This window comes from Fopius arisanus, unplaced genomic scaffold, assembly GCF_000806365.1.
Source record: "Fopius arisanus strain USDA-PBARC FA_bdor unplaced genomic scaffold, ASM80636v1 scaffold00065, whole genome shotgun sequence".
NCBI classification, from domain to species: Eukaryota; Metazoa; Arthropoda; class Insecta; order Hymenoptera; family Braconidae; genus Fopius; species Fopius arisanus.
In genome coordinates, this window is record NW_011887804.1 from 256,202 (window position 1) to 276,283 (window position 20,082).

The 20,082-nt window shown below is 41.4% G+C and overlaps 1 protein-coding gene across 5 annotated transcripts in view; it reads right to left on the reverse strand.

The window, feature by feature from the left end:
* Positions 1–20,082, reverse strand: part of pros (prospero) — a 77,429-nt gene extending 57,347 nt beyond the window's left edge. For 4 of the 5 annotated variants that reach the window (XM_011309142.1, XM_011309141.1, XM_011309140.1 and 1 more), the window contains exons 1-2: positions 19,740–20,082; positions 12,661–12,720 (exon numbers count right to left, since the gene is read on the reverse strand). The gene's annotated coding sequence lies outside the window, so the exon portion shown is untranslated. Of the gene's footprint in view, positions 1–12,660; positions 12,721–16,253; positions 16,322–19,739 lie in introns of those variants that run through there. The other variant, XM_011309139.1, reaches the window with a different exon arrangement.

Consider the following 20,082-nt stretch of genomic DNA (forward strand, 5'->3'; position numbering starts at 1 on the left):
CTCCCTCGCCACCCCCCACATTCCCCCTCATTCTGCCAACTCACGTGACGAAAAAAAAAGAGTGGATTTTTTTTAATTCACCCCCTCACGTGATCGATTAACTCCCACTCGGGGGTGCTCCTTCCTTGGGTAAGGTCGTAGTTTTCAGACGAGTCACCGGTTTTTGGGAAAGTTTTGGTGGTTTGTCATCGTGTCTCGATAATATGCATGAGCAATTGAAATCGCGGGTCGGTGACGCGAAGGGGTTGGAGGATAAGGGTGGATGGGGGGTAATGAGCGCAGGATCTGAGACTGTTCTCAACGGGCAAGACTTAACGGATAGGCAAAGTTTCGGGGACAACGACATCCGCCTCTTTGTCTTTAAGTTTGTGATGTATTAGTCGCTCCTTTCATCCTTTCGCTGTTTATTTCCTCCCTTTGGGGAAGACTACTAACAATTTGTTGGGTTGAAAATTTTCGCGACGCTTTTTCGGGACTTTCGGCAATTTGAGGGCCACAGGAAAATTTCATTTTAAAATTATCACAATTATAAATGGCGAAAATGCTGAGTGATTTTGAGATTGAGTTAAAGAGTTTATCGCAAAAATGGAGATACGGTAAATAATTGGGGTGCATTAAATAATTTTTTTATTAGTTTCACCCCTCGGTCGGGGCATCCAATTTTTCCATTGAAACCTGAAATTCCCGATTAATTTAATAATTAATCACAAAACAATTTATGCCGCGCATTATCTTTTGCATCTATAAATAACAATTTCCTTTCCGCGTCATTGACTGTCCCTTAACCGAATAAATTAAATCACTCAATAACTCAAATCTCCAATCCGTCATTATCCCAGAATTCAAACGAGACAAACCAGTACATCAATGCAAATCCATAAACACAAGTAAAAAAAAAAACAACAGAATCGCATAAAGCGCATTGGATGAACGGTAGGAGAGAGTTATTCCTCTTTCGTCGGACGTTGGATCGAGTCTAGATTAATAAACTGTCCCCTGTCTCGTATACATTGCCTTACAGCACCGGGGATGGGGCAAAAGTCCAACTATGCAGTGACAAAAAATAAAAAACAACCAGAATCAATACCCGATACACATTTTTTACTCGGACTCTCTCCAACTGCTATCTCTTCGATCTGAATCGTATTTTTGTGTATCGTATGCATGTCTGGTCCTCACGCCTGCGCCGCCGATTAAAATGACGATCAAATCAAACTTTCAGGGGATGAAAACATTGAGAATTGACGATTCCAAGGGGTTACATGCGACAGATGGTGGAACAAAGCCATCGACGATCTGGCATAACCCAATAAAACCAAACAGAACGATCTTCGGGTCGAGGGTGAACCCCAGACGCAATCATCTTAGGAAAAAAATTTCACCAGGGGTGCCAAATCCAATGACAAGTTCTTTGGTTTTAATGGATTACTTCAGGGCTATTCCATAAATTTCCAATATTCCGTTTCGTCGGCAATAATCACCCACAGGAAAAAATGTCTCAACGTTATTATTTCCTACGACGAAATGGTAAAAATTGCCTCTTCTTAACGAAGGTCAATGTCAATTAAATTCATTGGTTGTCAAAAAATTTGCGGTTTTCAAATAAATAATTTAGTAAAAGGAAATTAATGAGAAGAATATAAAAATCGAGGTCGAGTGAGCATTTCCGATAATTGATTCAATTGAAATTGTAAATCATTTCAATGAAGTTCAAATCGGTGATTACACATCAACCATTTCACCCCCTTGCGACGTTGGAAAATCACGAGGGGTTGGAAAATCGAATATCACTTCCTTCGATTCGATATTATCTCATGCCCTCGATGATTGAAAATTCTCCAATCGGTCGCAACACCACAGATCAATTTATTGTCCAATTGATTTGAAAATGCAGGCAGGCATAATAAAAATAAATACATAGATGAATAATTAACCGTTACTAGTGAATTAATAACGAAATCACGTACATTGAATTTTTCGAATGAACGATTGCTACATGACGATGTGAATATTAATGATAAAATATTTACTTATTTTATTAATGATAAAATATTTGTCAATGGATTCTCAACTGATTGTTTATTAATTGAAGAAGTGATAAATGAAATTCAATAACAACAATCAATGACTCGGGTAAAAAAAAATTGTAATCGGAATATTTTTTCCAAATTTTCTAAAAATTTGTTTCGAAAAATTTTTTTAATAATTTTTTAGAAATTTTTGCGAATATAATTTTTTCCCTTTTTGATTTTTCAATATTTAAAAAACAAACGCCATCTAAATTATAAAAAAAAATTCCCTATTCAAATTGTTGACAAGTTTTTAACAAAAATAAAATCGATTTGTTTTCTAATTTTTTTCTGTTTCATAAGAAAAATTTTCTGAAAAGTTTTCTATAAATTTTTTTAAAATTTGGAAAAAATATTCCGATTACAATTTTTTTTTATTTGAGGATCCATTGATCATAAATATGAGATTTCCAAAAAATTTGGAATAAACATTAAATTCCGGATTTAAATAATTGAAACCAGGAGAAAAATCGGAGAAATTTCGAATAGCGAACCGAATACTCCGTGAATATTTCACCAAAGTTTTTCCGTACGTGACTGATTTCAACTTGTTGAATCTCCTGAAGATGCTAGAGACGTAAGAAGCCACTTGTTGCGCACACCTTGGTTAACAGCACTTGAGAAAGTTGCCATCTGCTTCCATCGAGGCGTCCCAAGACAGAAAACCCACCCACCCACTATCACCACGAGCAACTTGTTGACGCGATAAATACACTTTATCATCCTTCTGTGCTCTCCTCGTTGTCGATAAGAACTTTGAGACCGGGCTAGCAATCAGGGGGGCGTCTTCGTCGGCCACGTGCTTGATACGCACTTGGACCGCCCACGTACGATAACAACTGGATGTAATCAAACATTTAATGCCGCCTTGAAAAAAAAAAAAAAACACCAGTTGACGCATCGGTTGATTCTTCATTCCATTCAATCAACCCCTCGCACCCATCCCATTGTCCTCGCCCCGGGGTACGTTGAGAAAAAAAAAGGAAATGCTGAAAAAAATAATGTAAGGAGAAACTCGATTATTAGATTCCGCCACGTGACCTATTGTACTCGACCCTGAATCATGATGGGAACCCTCTCATCGGTTCTTATCAATTTTCCTGTAAATTTAAATTTAAAAAAAATGTAATTTTATTAACAAGAATAATTTTCACGTGTGTAGAAATGAGTGCGGAATGATTCAATTACCGTTCCAGGGTAGAACTGAAAAAATTGCATCCAAAACAAACGACTTTATCGTCGCGTGACTGGAGGCATTCACCAGGGTGGTATGAAAAAAAAAAGCCTTGAGAAACAATTTCCTCACCCGGGACAGGGTCTCACGAAACCGCGCAACAAGTAGATTCTTGATGACCGAGAAGATTGGGGATGAGTGAGGGCAGCTCGTAAGGAAGCCCTCAACCCCTTGAGGGCTTTCTTACGAAAAACTTCTCAAGATCAACAGGTCGGCTCTCACACCACCGAGAAAACCATCGCCAGGGGGAGATCTTGAAAGGGGGAGCTGAGAAAATTCATCCCCTTTCCAGCTTTTCCCACGATGTTTGCACTTTCTTTACTCATCCCTCCTTGTCGTCTGACAGGGGGAAAAAAAAAAGGGTGAAGTTTAAAGAGAGGGTTCGAACGTTGTCTTGTGATCTGTTGATCAACCTTGGAGAAAGCGAAGGCCCTTTTTATCGGTCTTCTGTGGTTTCAGAGACGAATCAAAGATTGGATGGGGGAGACACTCTTCTTGGGAGAACTTGAAGGGTGCGATGAGGGAATGGGAAAATACCCGAGAGTCACTTCCGGATCTCAAGTCGAGGAGACGGAAGGAAATCGAGGGAATGGGGGATTTATTGTGTCATCGGATTTCTTTATTTTTGAGGGTTCGATTCATTCGAGGGGGTATTGATATGGATTATCTAGTCACCGAGTATTTGACTGTTTTTATTTACAAGGAAAGCCTTTCTCCTGAATTCTTACTCTTAAACTTGAACTAAATATTGATATTTCTCATTTATATGGGATTTATCAGCAACAAAAATAAAAAATTAACAAATTAAATAAATATTTTATTTAATTTAAAGATTAAAATTTAATACACCTTATGACTAATTAACACTCTCATGGAAAATTTATCGGACATACCGAACCGCCAGTTTTCACCAGGAAATCGTTTAAACAAATTACGAGAATGGGATAACTGTTAGAAAAACAGTTGGTCCTTTTCGAAATTCAAACCGAAATACCGTCAGTGAATAAATATCAAATTGCCCCGGAGGAGCTCTCCGTGAAGACCAAAACCTCGATAATAGATCCGGTATCCATCATATTCACTCATGAATATCCGCAAGACCATTTAAAAAACGTATTAAAGAGCATCCGGTTGATTCTCTCGCGAAAAATCAGTCGCTTTGACGTGGGTTCGCTGTTGGGTGTCATAACCGCATAAATATTCTCTCTGAAAGTGAAAACATCCACTCGATCATCCGACAAAGCCCTTTCTTGCGCCTTCCCAAAAAAAAAACCACGGAGAAAAAAAAAATGGAAAATATGCAGAGTGTCTCTTCACGCCCGGTTCACTCCTAACAATGACCTCGGGCATCCTAAAATCTCGGAATAATGCGGTTAAAAATGAGAATGGAGAAAAAAAGGCACGAGGCTAACTCTGTTTGACCGTAAACATAATCACGGAGAATCATCTGCATTGAGTCCCGCATTATTTCCGGTTTCGATTTCAAGAAAATGAGATAAATGGAGGAGAGCAAAAAAAAGAAAAACGAATAACCGGGACAGATGATGGCCTCCTTCGGTGGAAATCTAACGTAGGCGGATAGTTGGCGAGATAATCGCGACGGGAGGTGGAGCACGAGGATGTCTTCCCGTGGGAGTAATTCGAGATCTATCTCTGGATTTCTTCTTTCTATCATCGGAACAGACAGCTGGGACTGATTGTCTGGTTCTTCGTGTTTTTAAAACAGATGTCCCACTGACACTCGAGACAATGCCAACAATATCGCGGCTTTAATTCGGAGATAAATGGACGCACGGAAAATACAAAGGAAATAGTCTCCGGATATTTGAGAATCTGGGGGAAAATTTCGAAGAGATGTTTTGATTTTCCTCGATCCTCTGCATACGTTTATCTCTCGTGGAAATCCGATACATATAACTCAGCGGACTTATATGACTCACCATTTGTTAATGTTAATAAATAATTACACTGCGAAATTTGGATTATTCTGTGAATTAAATAATCATTATTAATAATTAAATAATGAGATATGAGTTCAAGGGGAATTGAGACAATCTTTGAGCGATTGTAAAATTGGAAAATGTCTGTCAATTTATTCAATTTATTGAAATAAAAAAAATATTCAGAAAAATGTAAATGTCATGTTTAGATTGAGATTCCGCGAATTATCTGGAAGACAAATATATAGAAGACGAAAATAAAATATTGAAACGAGTGGCTTATCTTATCGTCAGTAACCGTAATTATTTTTCTCAGGGCATGGGGTGTTTGCACGTTCCACAATCACCTGTGGACATGTTGACAGTTACCTCAAAAGTCTAGGTGAAAAGAAAGTGGAAAAAAAGTAAAAATCGGGTGAAAAAGCGTCACTTGCGCTTTTCTCTGGGTTTTTTTTTTTCACCGCGGACTAACTCATTCTCAACTCATTCCCCTCGTACTTTTCTTTTGTACACTCCCCGGGTGAAACATCGTCCAAGGCGCTAAATTGCCTCTGCTTCAACACTCTGTTTACATACGACAACATCCACTCTTTCCCACCTCTTCTTCATTGTTCCTACATCTCACACCGAAAAAAAAAAGTTAAATGAAGCCCCAAGCACCGATTTTCCTCAACTTTCGCTGCACCCTAGGGAGCGCAAAGCCATTTTCAACGGAATCCCGCAAAAATCATGGGATAAAAAAAAAACGGTAACACTTTATCATAAACCAATATCGTAAATCAATAATTATCGGGGATTTGGGTACATTCGATTGGGAAATCGAGGCGTTGCAGTTCTGATGGAATTGGACGACAGATGGTCTTTACTTTTCAGTCGACAACACTTGAGAGCCCAAAAGTCGATTCGCTTCCGTTTTCGACGTGTTATAAAGGTCCTTTTCCTGTTCGTGGGGGCACGAGCTACTCAGTGGAGATGGCTCCCCTCCTGAAAAAAACCCCACGATGGGTCATTATATTGAAGGGGCTAAAACCATCTGCCCCCTTCTCTTGTGCTTTAGTTTTCTCCATTGGTGTAGGTTGTGTAGCACCTTTGAATTTACACACCTGGTTTGTATCAATGCCACCTCGTTTACCCTGCCGCACGCGACACTCGGCTTTTTCCCCATAGTTCATTAATTATAATGATTATTAATCAATGGTTCCATCCCACCATTATCTACCCCACTGCAACAAGTTACTCAACATTTTTTTTTTCAAAATTCCGAATATAATCCGCGAAAAATATTTCTTCAGCGATATAGAACCGAAAAATTGGAAGGAATAATCAATAAAAAAAATTATTGATTAAAAACTTATGAGTAGAAGGTTCTTATGAAAAAATGGTTTGAATTTGCAATGGAATTTGTCTCCGTGAAGTCGAACAAAGGGTTCAGGGTATCTCCCGCCACCCCCTCACGTTCGCCCAAAACAAGAAGAAAAGGTAGAAAAAGCGAGTACGGGGTAGAAGTACGGGGTGGAGGGTGAAGCGTGTAAAAAAAAATCAATCGAGCCCCCGCGGACACGCGGTTTTGGAAAATGACCAGTACCCCAATCGCAAGCCTCGCGCCTGTGTACGTATCGTAGGTACATGCACTCTCTCTGGGCAATGCTGTCGTAAATCAATCGTTGGCTTCGACGTTCGTAGGTTCCGTTAATTATTTTTATTCACAGACCACCGCGCATAGGAATGAAACACGTGTGCGTGTGTTTGCGTGTGTCTATGCGCCACCAATCAACAAACACAACTGAAATAAAAGTTTACCCACACCTACGGACAATTCATGTATCCACCGTGTTTCGTACGTGTGCATTTTCGAAATGGCGAGGACAAGGGATGGGTAGGGTCAACGGGGTGAGGTAAAGGGGTGGTGGATCGACGGCTCGTCAAATTTGCACATTTATTCGTTTACCACCCACAATCGCACCTAAAACTCACGTTCTTCGGTATTTGCGATTGCATTCATCAATATACAGGCACGCGGAAGTGAATTCACTCACATCCACTACCAAAATTTGTTTCATCCCTTATTCATGATCTCCACTGGACACTCGGGGTGGACATACTCCCTTTACGAAGACCTATTCAAGGGCCTGAAGGTTGGATTCAGGTAGAGTCACTAATAAATAACTGGGGCTCACACTCGGGGATGAGCAATAACGGCTATTTTTCCATTAGGTATGGTCAGGCTAAATTTACCGTCAGATTTGAATTGGTTGTTTTCCGGATTAATGATCGAATTGATCGATTTTTAATGACGGTAGATTATATTGGGGCGGTTAATTGAATTTTTTGGAATATGGAAAAATGGAGGTTTGATTTTTATTTTTGATATTTTGGGACAGACGAGGTCGGGAATATTTTCCGCAGTGGAATAGTCTTTGGGGTTAAGGATTGACTGAAGGGTTTGTATCGACTTTGATGAACCCACGTAGTTTTAATTGATTCAGAAATAGTTGACTCTAAATTACGAACCGCAACCGGTGTCAAGTCGCTTCTCGAAGGGGGTGTTGGATGGGATTTGTGGTCACGAGGTTGGCCGAAGGATTTCGATGGCAAGAAATAAATTACCTTGGCGACAAGAATGTCCACCCCTCTGGCATCCCCCGAAAACCATTTCACACCGACACCCTTGAGCTCAATTACAAGAAGCAACGAGTTGAATTTTTTTCAAACGAGATTGCTAAACCATCGAACATAAAAAAGAACGAATAAATCGTTCATGTTCATTAATTCCCGTCAAAATTAATTTTGTTCTCATCCTGATAAAAATACAAATCAAGTTCACAGCAATCAGCGAGAATATCTCGGAGCGATTGTGAATATTTTTATAAATTATATAAAAATTTGAAATTCAACGGATTATTTTAGTCGAAATGAAACTAGAAGATTAATTCCAGAATAAATCAAAGACGCTATTTTATTCTCCTGACCTCGAATTTAATATTTCACATATCAACCGTTATTATTACAATCTCAAAATGCACCGCAGGATAAATACAGAGGGTTGAAAAACTTGGCTCGAGGGTGGCGTTATTACCTCGTCAAGAAAGTGCAACATTTCGTGTGTACACTTGTGCCACAGGCGAATGCAGTTGGCGTTTTTTTTTTTTCTTTTTTTGTCGAAAGGCTGTGTGAAACATCGGCCATATATGATGCACTCTAGAGAACCCGTCCGTGAGTGAGTGGTGGAGGGAGTGAAGAGTTATAGTTGGAAGCTGGGGAGATATGCACACTCGCAAAAAAATTTCACTCAGATCCGTGCCCTCACGAGATACTCCCCTTTGCCACCTAAAACCCATCTAACCCCCTCTATTTCCACCCCTTTTTCCGGACCTTGTCCGAGGGTATGATTTTCAGGTGTGTGTATGGCAGTCGGAAAGCTTTCGAAAAATCCTGCTATACATATGATGGACATCACCTCTTCAACCTTCTAGCGATTTTTTTCCTTCCACCTTTCGAACATTCACTGGCGAATACTTTCACTCCTATTCACCAGTACACGACTTCCAGATTTTTTTCTTGTCGTAATTTCGCCATTGATTAATTGTCAAATATATACCGGAATAAAAAAAATATTATTGTAACGAGAGATAAAGAAAAATTGTAATCGGAATATTTTTTCGAAATTATCAAAAAATTTTCTGAAAAGTTTTCCAGGAATTTTTGAATAAATGGAAAAAATATTCCGATTACAATTTTGTTTACCCGGGTATCCAAGGCAATTAAAAAACTCTCCCCTATTTTTTTCACCAATATTCATTCAACTTGTTTAAAAAAATATTTATATATTTCAACTCCTGTCAGTTTTCCAGCACGCGATTTATTCCGAGACACTGGACTTTTAGCCAATGGATTTTTTCTGAATTGTAAGCCCTTCAAACTGATCGCCACCCATGAATTGCCCTCCCCCCTCTTCCACCCCATACATACACTGTTCATAAACTCAATAATACTTGTATTAACATGAATAAGACGTCGATCAGGCCAATGTAGACCAACCGCACACAAACTTACATGAATTGTAAAGACAAAGTTCGCAAAGCTCGGTTGCTCTATACTAGGCAACAAATACGAGACTTTCACCGGAGAACATGAGGTGGAGAATGGGGTGGTATAGGGTGGAGAGGGAGAGTAGGAATTGATGGTGCGTTTTATGAAAAGGTCTGAAAGACGAGAACGAGAGCGGAGACGGACTGCAATAATTATCGACTGAGGAATACGCGGTTGAAGGCTAGCGCAGGAGGAGGGTTGAAGCCAAGTGAAAGAGGGAAAAATACAAAACGCTGGGAAAATGCAGAGACGTTCCCCTGGAAACTGAGGGAGATGGTTGCTCCAGTGTGTGGAGAGAATGAGGAGGGGGATGCAAAAGTTTGACCGGACGCAGTCGGTACAATGCAACGCGCCGCACTGCCCAACCCTCGGCCACCCCCGTAATCCACCCCGTGCATTCTACGACCAATCAATATTGTTTTATACCCGACCAGGCATCCTCTCAGTTCATCTTTCTGCCTCTGTCATCCTCTCCTCACCCTCTCTCTCCACCTCACACTGATCTTTGCAATGTACGTGAATCTTTGAAATTTTCTTGACTACTCGGGTAAAAAAAAATGTAATCGAAATATTTTCTCCTAATTTTCAACTAATTTCTGGAAAGCTTTTCAGAACATTTTTTTTTTAACAAAAAAAAACGGAAAACAAAACAATTTTCGTTTTGGGAAAGGTTTTGAAAAAATTCTCAAAAATTTGAATAGGAAATTTTTTTTTATAATTTAGATGGCATTTTTTTGAGAATATTGGAAAATCAAAAAAGTTAGAGAATAATAGTATAATTAAAAGAAAAAAATATATTCGCAAAAATTTCTAGAAAATTATAAAAAAAATTTTCAAAACATTTCCCAAAAATACAATTGTTTTGTTTCCCGATTTTTTTTTTAATAATCACATCGGAAAATTTCCACCGTCCAATCGGCGAATCCCAGAAATTATACAAATATCTTTAAAAGTAAATATCAATCAAACTCGTACTCGAAACTCACAACGAACCTCGGGAGATAAAGGAGTTATCTCCAAGCACACGCCTCTCCTTGACTACAGGAACCGGATGCTGGAGATATGGAGACTGGGGTTTTATCGGAAAAGGCAGTGGGCACCATTTCTTTAATCTACACGACAATATTCTCAGACTCGAGTTTGATCCGAAAAATAACAAGTGCATCATACCTTTTTCAACCAACAATATTTCACTGGCAAAAAAAATTCAGTCTTGCGAACTGATAAGTAGTTTAACCCAAGACCAGTCATCCCAAATCGATCAAGATCGACTCTCAGACTCAAATTTTCAGATTTCAGATTCAGATCGATTTCAGTTCCATTCAGACATTTTTGTTTTTTTTTTATGATTGCGTCTGAAGCAGAAGTCGAGATTATCACTGACAATGACTCCTGCTGCTGGGATCTCAAATTCCGAGTGTTTTTTTCGTCCTTTCAGCTGCAGCCCTAGCCTGAATCACCAGTGAAAACCCGAGGTTCGTTGAAATCCTAACATTTAACCCACAGGTAATTGTTCCAACGAGTCAGTGCCAGACGATGCAGTCGTTACGTGAGTTGTAACGAGATATTGGTAGCTGGGTGCGACGGCAAATGCATCCAACCCAGTAGAAACATGGAAGGACAAACTAGTGTATGTGATCAATACAGCCAATGAAATGAGAGGGAGGTTATTCTCACGTGTCCAGTGACGATGTCTTGGTTGGTCTCATCACAATTGACTGCATCACGTAATGGTCCACAGCATTAGCCCGTTAATTTCCCCTCTCTCAAATTCCATTTGACCAACAATCGCGTGCAATCGAGCACTCGACCAGGCAAGATTACATTCTTAAATCGACCTTGGCGTGTCTCTGGAAAACTCGTCATTCAGCCTGATGATGCTGATTTGCCCATAGGTGGAGACATCCCGTGATTACGAATAATCATTGCTTCTTTCATTGCAGCTGGGTTGGTGAGGAGCCAATCAACAATCGCGATCGCTGACCGAAGATCCGGTCTCGTTGAATGGAATTCTCTTCATGGCTCTAGGTATCCGGAAGACACTGTCCATCGCTCGACTCATTGTTTGTAGAATTTGGTGAATACACGAAGGACATGCACAATTGATCAGAATAATTGAAATATGATCGACATCTCTCCGATAAATCGAACAAATAAGATTTGCATGGACTACATCTCCCCTTTCATCACCAGTGCATCCCACAATGTTCAACAATCCACCCACCTCTGATCCTCGAAAGCATCACAGATGACAGAGGCTGGGATCAGTGATAAAGAAAAAAAAAAAACAATTAAGAGGTAGAGACTGAAGAACGGAATCGCCTTGCATGATAATGCACTGTAACCTCCGGGCGATGGGATAAAGGCGACGACCGATGGAAAAAGAGGGGTTGGAGGCGAGTGCACCAGAGTTCTTACTTTGCATTCCTTTGTCAACCCCTCGAATCCTCAGTCCAACCCCCGAAAACCCCCCCACCCCATCCCGCCAAACCCTGAACTAACGCCCAGAGGTTTTTAATGCACTTGTCTACTTCAGAATGCGTTTATAAAGACATGCAACGACTCTGTCATCGTTGGCCAACCTTTCTCACTCGTTTCCTCTTTTCTACTGTTTTTATTTCTCTCCCACACCCTCGGCATTATTTTCCCCCGGTGAGCTCTCGAGGAGATGGAAAACATGCAAGAAGTTGATAGGGACTTTGAATTGAGATGGAGGAAACAAAGTGGAGACGAGCGACTGAAAAACGAGAGAATACTCAACCGCGTGAAAGTATAACGAGACGGTAAAATCTATTCTAAATTCATCAGAAACCAGAGGACACCAATCGGATCTCTTCTCGATCGCAGATAGATGGAGTACTTTGAGGAGCAAATGTTTCAATGATGAATTGCAGTTTGATAAAAAAAAAAAAGGGAAAGAGAAAATTCATCTTTTTTCATTAAAAGCACTTTATCAATATTGAAATTTTGCTGGTTTAATTGAATTGATCGATCCGGCGCCTGGTCGTTCCTGATTCGTCTGGTCGCGTGGCCAGAGACGTTTGGATAAAGGGGGGAGGTCGAGGGGATGGAGTGGTCGAACGAACTGGCAACCCAACCCCCTTCCACCCCCGATCTTTCTCTCTTTCTACCCCTCGACGACGAAAACCAACTCCGGTCGAGCATCAGCGCTATCTCGCGTCAAGTGGTGGAACCCGACGAGGACGAGGTCCACTACCGGTCGACTCACACCAAACGTCTCCTTCCTTTCCCGCCTAGTGCGCCACCACTCAGCCCTCATCTTCATCCCCCTATTACATCGAAATATTCATTATCATCTGGTACTTACCTCTCTTTACCCCGACACCCACGCACCAGCCGGCTCTCCGTTAGGGCATCATTCGTCAATCTGAAATACCGGTTAAACACACTATTAATTTAATCTCAACCAACCAGTTACGATGGGTCTTCTAATTAACTCAATTGCAACTTGGATGAGAAAAAATGAAAAAAAAAAAAATGTTAAAGAAAAAAAAAACAGGGGATTCACGCGCGAAACAACAGAAGTGGTGGATAAAGAGAATGAGTAAATGATGCTGATGACGATTTGAGTCATTGAATTCTCATGAGACAGGTAGTGAAAGGGGAGAAAGACGAATCCGAGGAAAGTACTTCCCGGTGGTTATTCTTCACGGAGGGTGAGGGTCGAGACGCTGGCTGTTTTCATTTACCCCGAAGGCGAGAGGCCGAGGTTTTGAAAGAGGGAAAAATACAGAGAAGGAAAAATATTCTTCCTCGAGATGTAATTAGCACGTCTTTACACAACGGGCAAAACAATGCCCCCGCGTAATTAGTATGCATCCGCGCACCACTGTTGGCCTCTCTCTCACTCTTATCCGGGTCTGCCCTTATGTCTCTCACTTCATCCCTTCACCCTGGACCCATTGCACAACCCCTAATATTTCTCACTCTCTCAAATCCCTGGAACTCACTCTCGCACTCCCGTTGTACCCTTAACGAAGCGATTCACGCGGCCGTTACGTTTGTCCGCCACCCGAGACGCGCGTTTCTTTCACCACTCCTTCCGCAATTTTTTTTTTCTCTCCCCCCTCACCTTTTCCGCGCATTCTTTCGGTGCAGCTTCAGGAGAATTCTGGGTTATTAGCTTTTCTTGAGACAATACCCCACCCTTCTGATTATTTCGGGGCTTTTTTCTCGCATTCTACTCTGGTTTTTGTTCCGCAGGTGAGACCCTTCGCATTTGTACATCACAGCTATTTGCCTATTGTTCTGAAAAATTTCTTGTTACTGAGTCCGCAAGGTCATCATTCATCCATAAATTTTGAAAATTAAATAATTTTTAATTGTGTTCATTCTTCAATCGAAAAATCAAACTGTCAATTTTTTTCAAGAACTGACTAGAACCCCTTTTTCTGATTAAATTCATTCCGCCGGGTTATTCTTATATTCTTGGGCATTTCCCATTGGATCTGGCGAATTCCCCCATTTTTAAATGCCATTTGTGGATCTATTTTACCCGTGTAGTACCGGGTGAAGTCGTCATTATGAAGTTAGTTGCGGTGGAATTGCCGTGCGAGCGGGATTATTCGTGTTGTTGAGACAGCGAGGGGTTAAGGGGTCACAGGAATGCGTCGACGGTGTCATTCCCACGTATCAACATTACCATCTTGCGTTCGTCAAAGTATTGAGTTCTATTTTCATCGAATTCTAGATGATTAGACATAAAAAAACCGGAGACATCATCAGTTTAATGACGGTATTTGGGTCAATGTCACAATAGCGGGAGAACGCGATTATTTGTATCGAACGAATATTGAAATTTGTTGGGGAATTTGCGAGAGGGTACAATGTACCATCGCATAATGAGTCAGGCTTGTTGGGAGGGTGTGATGGGGTTATTGGGGTGGTAACGCGCGTGTATCTGTCTCTGTTTTACAGAGGGGTAGCATTTATACGCGAGTGTATTCAAATATTTTCATTCGGTGTGTTAATTAATGTCGGGTCATGCGCTCGTTGACCTTCGACGGGTTCTCGATCCCAGTTTAATGCATCGAGGTTGATGATACCAATGGGCAAAATCACATTTCGTTATTGCCGTCATGATTTTAACGATGTACAAATTTTTTTTTAACAACGACATCGCCAAGTAATTTTATGCTGAATGAAGATTTGGGGTATTCAACGAGTACTTGCTGTTGTAAGCCGTCGGTTCAGACGTGTCACGATTTCAAATGCTCGGCCAAACTTTGTACCGAGAAACTGCTCACACCAATGACAACTGTCGCGACCATTTGGACGTGGCAAATTCTCACTGTGTCGTACACACTTGCCAAGACATAACGTCCTTAATGACTTTACCAGGGAGTTAACCCCTCGAATCCACCTCACCACTCTTTAGCGATTAAATGCCACGGTCATTTGGATGCGCGCCCGCCAGACGTGTTGAGACCCATTACGTCGATATGACTTGGAAGTAATTTTTATGGTCTTGCTGAAGATATTTGGTGAATTTTGTTGTTTTTTTTTTTTGATAGTTCTTTTGGTGATTAACCTTATTCGCCTGGAATTTTAATGACTACGGGCTTTATTTCATTTTAAATTGAATGGAGAGGATATTTTTCACTCAACCGAATAATCACGTTTTGAATTTTACTCGATAGAATCGGATCTGGATAAAATAATTGAAAAATGAATTGTCTTTCTGCGGTGTGTCAACGCGTGATGGTTAAGACGTGTCCCCACATCAATTACGAAGTTACAACACCTAAAGTAACCGAGATGAAAACTTTGATTATTCAAAACACAACATCCGCACAATCTCATGAGACAAGGAGTGTCTCTGGTATTCTATTACACTCGTGAAATCCCAGCATCAGCTTTTAGATCTCGTAATTCCCATCCCCTAGCTGTCACGTCAACATTAAATTGGGGCTGAAAAGTTAATCAAAGAAAACGTCTCCCCAAATATCGCCGGATTCTCTCGCTGCGGAATAATCTCACAATAATTCCCACAGATTGAAATTGGAGCGTTGTCGATGGAGTTAGATAAAACCCCTTCAAATATTAGCGCTCGGAAAAATGATAAGAAAGCCAACCGACTCGCACTATTTTCGATTGAAACGGTTTCTCACCAGCAGATGGCTGATAAAGTGATAAAGATTATGAAAAGTATGACAGCTGCATTAGACACCGATTGGCGAGGTCAAAGGCCGTGAACTCGAAAAAATTTCGAGTAAAAAATAATGATGATAAATAAATGACAATAATGGGATATGGGGATGAGGGTGAATCAACCACTGAAATAATAAAAACCACAAAAATCAAAATAAATTATATTTTCACCAGATAAACATGAATGAAAACAAATGAAAGGACAATATACATAATGGTTATATGATTGTACACAGTGGGTACATCGACATCGATGAATAATGAGGTGGTAAATTAAATTACTACGAAAGCGACAACGGATAAAACACGAATGACGCGACAACTCCCGATTGCATAACACTTTTACTCGTTCATATCGGCTTTTTGGAATATCTCATTAGGCAATTAACCGGTCACGGTCAAGTGAAAAATAGTGAAAATAAAAAAAAAATTCCACATATCACTCTCGTCCCAACATTTATCAATTGATCACTATCACCTGTGGGACTTGCATCACTTATCCGTACATCCTGACCCCTTTTCGATACATCAAACATCATCCCCCAAGAGCATTTTCCGGTGAGGCCCGACAGCAAATTAAACACCTCCGAGAGCCCGAAAACATTACCCCTGTGTACTCTCACAGTCACGATTAAACTGAGACATCCTCGGAGAATCGCTCACACCCACCCCCCTGCCCCCCCTCTCCCCCCGAATAATCCTACAATGGCAACAACAACAAACCCCACATAACCCACCCTCACTTCTCACCTCGTTAAACTCGTGGAAAAATTCGTAGCTGTTGATTAACAAAAATAACTGAAACAGATACACCGTTTCACTTGGGCTAGAATGAAAAATGAAAAAAAAAAAAAAAAATCCTCAGCAATACCACAAGTGTCTCCACTCAGCCATCACAATTCAAAATAATTCATGTAAAAAGCGATGCACAAGTAATATGATAAAATAAAATCACTTGTCATGAGTATAATACACGATAAACGTCCACTGTCCAGTCTCCTCGTGGTATATCCTCGCGTGTTGACTCTCCTGCCACAAGTGTACCATTTACACACCGTGTGCTGTATGTTTAGCACCCCCCCGACATCTCAGAAAGTTAAACGTATATATGAATGAAGCTGGTGATGTTCAAGGAGGGGATGCACTCCGATGCTAAGTCTCCCGGGTTGGTGGTGGTGATGGGATGATAGGGAAGGGGTTGTACACCGGTATTATCAGGAGGGGGAGGTGGGTGGTAGGGAGATTCAAGGGTGTTCAGAGTGGTGGGGAAATAAGAAAAATTCACCAAGTAAAAATAATTGGACAGAGAGTGAAGAGGGGGGAGGGGAAGGCTGGCGCGTTTATCGGGTGGTTATATTACAAGGAACGCGTCTTAAGTGAGTGTTGGCCTAGCTGGTCAGCCAGCAGCTCCGTATGATGAGGCCGCCGCTTTGCTACTGACAGATCTAAAGACCACCCTAACCCTGCTAACGCAACACCACCACCAGTACAGCTCACAAATACACGTGAGGGATGAAAGGAGAGGGGTGAGTTTGAGGGCAAAAAGCATTTCAACATCTATACACTCTACCTCTCTCTATCTCTATTCACCTCTATTCGTCTGTCTCTCTTCCACCATCCCTCATCAACCTACCCCCTGGCCCCTCCACCTTTTAACGTACAAGCCCGGGGTTTTCCAGAGGGAGGGGGGAGGGGGGGTGGAATGATTCTACCTCCACCGTGTGGGGAAGCAACCCTTAAACCTAGGGAGATAAATTCCACCTCCACCTAGAGCGCTTGACTTGCGCAAACGCAGCGACGAATAACTCCGAAGGGGGTAGAGTCTTATCCCCACTTTTGGGAATATTGTCCGGTGGATGGAGGAGGCAGTGGACTACCGGAGTTGTTGGAAATGTAGGAACGCGGCTACGGCGGGGATTTTCCACCACCCCAAAAACTATTCCCGCCCCTACTGCTCGCGATTTTACCAACAACTCCAGGGGGATACCACCACCTTTACTCGGATATTTCTCCGCTCGGGGGATGAACATCCCCTTCTACTGCGTCTTAATATATCCCCCACTTCGGCTACTCTGTGGGTTACCCCCTCGTCTTTAAGGAAAAAACAATCGGGGTGATGTTAACCCACTCGCCCTCCAACTTGTTTTTCTTGTGTCGATGGAGGGGTATCCCCTCTTCGTGCTAATTCTGATTGAGACTCCAATGTTTCTTATGCTATGGGACTACCCCTTTGCAACCACCTCACACACCTCCCTTAACCCTTGCATACCCTTACAGCCCCTTCCCTTGAAATGGGGTTTTGCCATCCTTGATTTTTTTTCTCGGCAACCTTCAAATTTTTTTTCGCTCCATTTTTTTTTCTTTTTCCTCTTTTCGGGGTTTTTCCGGGGGGAGGGTGGGTTCTTATCGGAAGGGTGGAAATATCACGGATGACTTTGGCCCTCTGTTACACGTTTTTACGATCTGTCGGGGGGAAAAAGGGGATTTTTTGTTTCCACTGGTTTTGATCGAGTCCGGTGCATTGACATTGTGACAGTTTTGTGGATTCTCGATATTACGAGTTTTTGGGGATGGAAATGGCGTGGTTTATGGGCATTGAGAGGAATTTGAAATTTTTTGGGTCATGTTTATGGGGGCGATAAAAAATAGATTTCCAGGGGTTTGATAGTGAGAGGTTTATGTTTAGGTGAGTGTCGCCTCAGATTCAGTTGATGGCTCGCATTAGCTCCAATCATCCTCACTCGACGGCTCATCGAAAGCGATTTTCCAATTCCGTTGGTATTATCGTAAATTTTGTCTCAATGACTTGTTTGAAAAAGAAAATTTACGCAGTGAGAATTTTTCACCCGCGACTCCAGTGAGAAATTGAATTCAGGGGTGGAAAATTTTCTTTTTAGTAGATAATCATCGCTCGGTTCCAGCTCGTGTTTTTGAGGGGCTGCGGTATTATTTAATATCCTCGAAAATTCAACAGCTATTTGACACTGATATTTTTCGATCCGTTTACCTCCCACCCAAATAACATTGTCATGTCCCTCCCCTTCCACTACCACTCGCGATCAACATTCATTTATACTTTGCAACGTACTCATTCCGGAATTCTCCTCCCCCCACAATCGGTGTGATTGTTTATGACACGATTCGTTTCATTATTACCTGTTTATACTCAATTGTATCGATCTGCCATTAGTGACCACGATGTTGGACAATCAGTTGGCGAGCCACCGGGCTTCTGTCATTTCTACTACAACTGGTTCGTGTACACGACCATGTGGAATAACCGGTTTTCCGAGTTGTCAAAGTTTTTGAGAATAAATTTTTTCCCGAGAGAATTCGAGGGTGAGCTGCACCCCATTGTCGCCGAAATCATTCGCTTAATGTTAAATTCTTAATTGTCAAACGACTTTGAAAAAGTGATTCGAGATGGTTTAAAATTACTTGAATATCTTGTGAGAAATTCTGTGATGATTGACGGAAATTAGAGAATCGTCGTGATGTCATGGAATTTGCACCGAATTTCAATCCCAATTTCAATTACAATTTTTACGAAAATTGGCAAATTGTAGAATTTTTTAAGATATTGAACAGTGGCTGAATTTTCAAAGTGGTTTTTGATGAATTATAGATCTGCGAGTTGTTCGAATAGGACATGCAGTGTGGAGTGACCGTTTGCCGTCGGGAGAGCGCAACTGACCGCTGGCACGTCCGGTATAAACATCTCAGTATAAAAAAATCGTAATTAAATAAAAAAAAAGCTCCTGACCATTGAGAGTGATTATTTTCCGAATGCCGATCCGCTCCCCACGGAAATCTCAATCCACCAGTTGCAACGGTCAAAACTCAAAACAAAAACCGGCAATCTATAAAAACCGTAGCAATCACCCGGCGAATGAATAACCGCGGGTCAAAATCACGAGCGACCGCCGCATTAAATCGTTCACGACTCCCCAATTAATCCCCCTAATTACCGTCCTTTTTCCCCAAATCACGTTCAATATTTCACCGGTCATCAACAGGTCTCCGAAATTCCATCTCATCCATTTGTCATTACATTACACACGTGTTCAATAAACATTTCCAGTGCCCTCACTCCACTGATCAGTCCCAACACACTTCCACAACGTCCTGATCCCAGTCGTCTAATCCACAAAGTCCATCACACTCACATCACTTCACTAGTCCCCACAGTGATCCCCCAAAACAATGAGAAAAAAAAAAAAAATCCTCATTACTCACCTTCTCCCAATCCAGATCCCATCTCCATAATAATTCTCTCCAGTTCGAACCCCTCCGCAGAGCCGGCCGATAAGCACCTTGTAACCACCAACACAGATAACTTCCACCTCTCAAGTTCCGCACCCCCCAAGACGGTTCCCAGAGTTAAAAATAAATTTGTGAAAAAAGCTCGTAAACCACCCAAAAAGACCCACTCATTGCCCGTTGAAAAAAAAAACGTAAAAAAAAAAAACAACACACACACACACCCCCAATTAGTCAAAAAAGCGCCTCGCACCGCCGATTATAACGAGAGAGAGCGTGGGTTATGTGTCGCGCGAACTTGCGGGCTTGCGGGCGCACT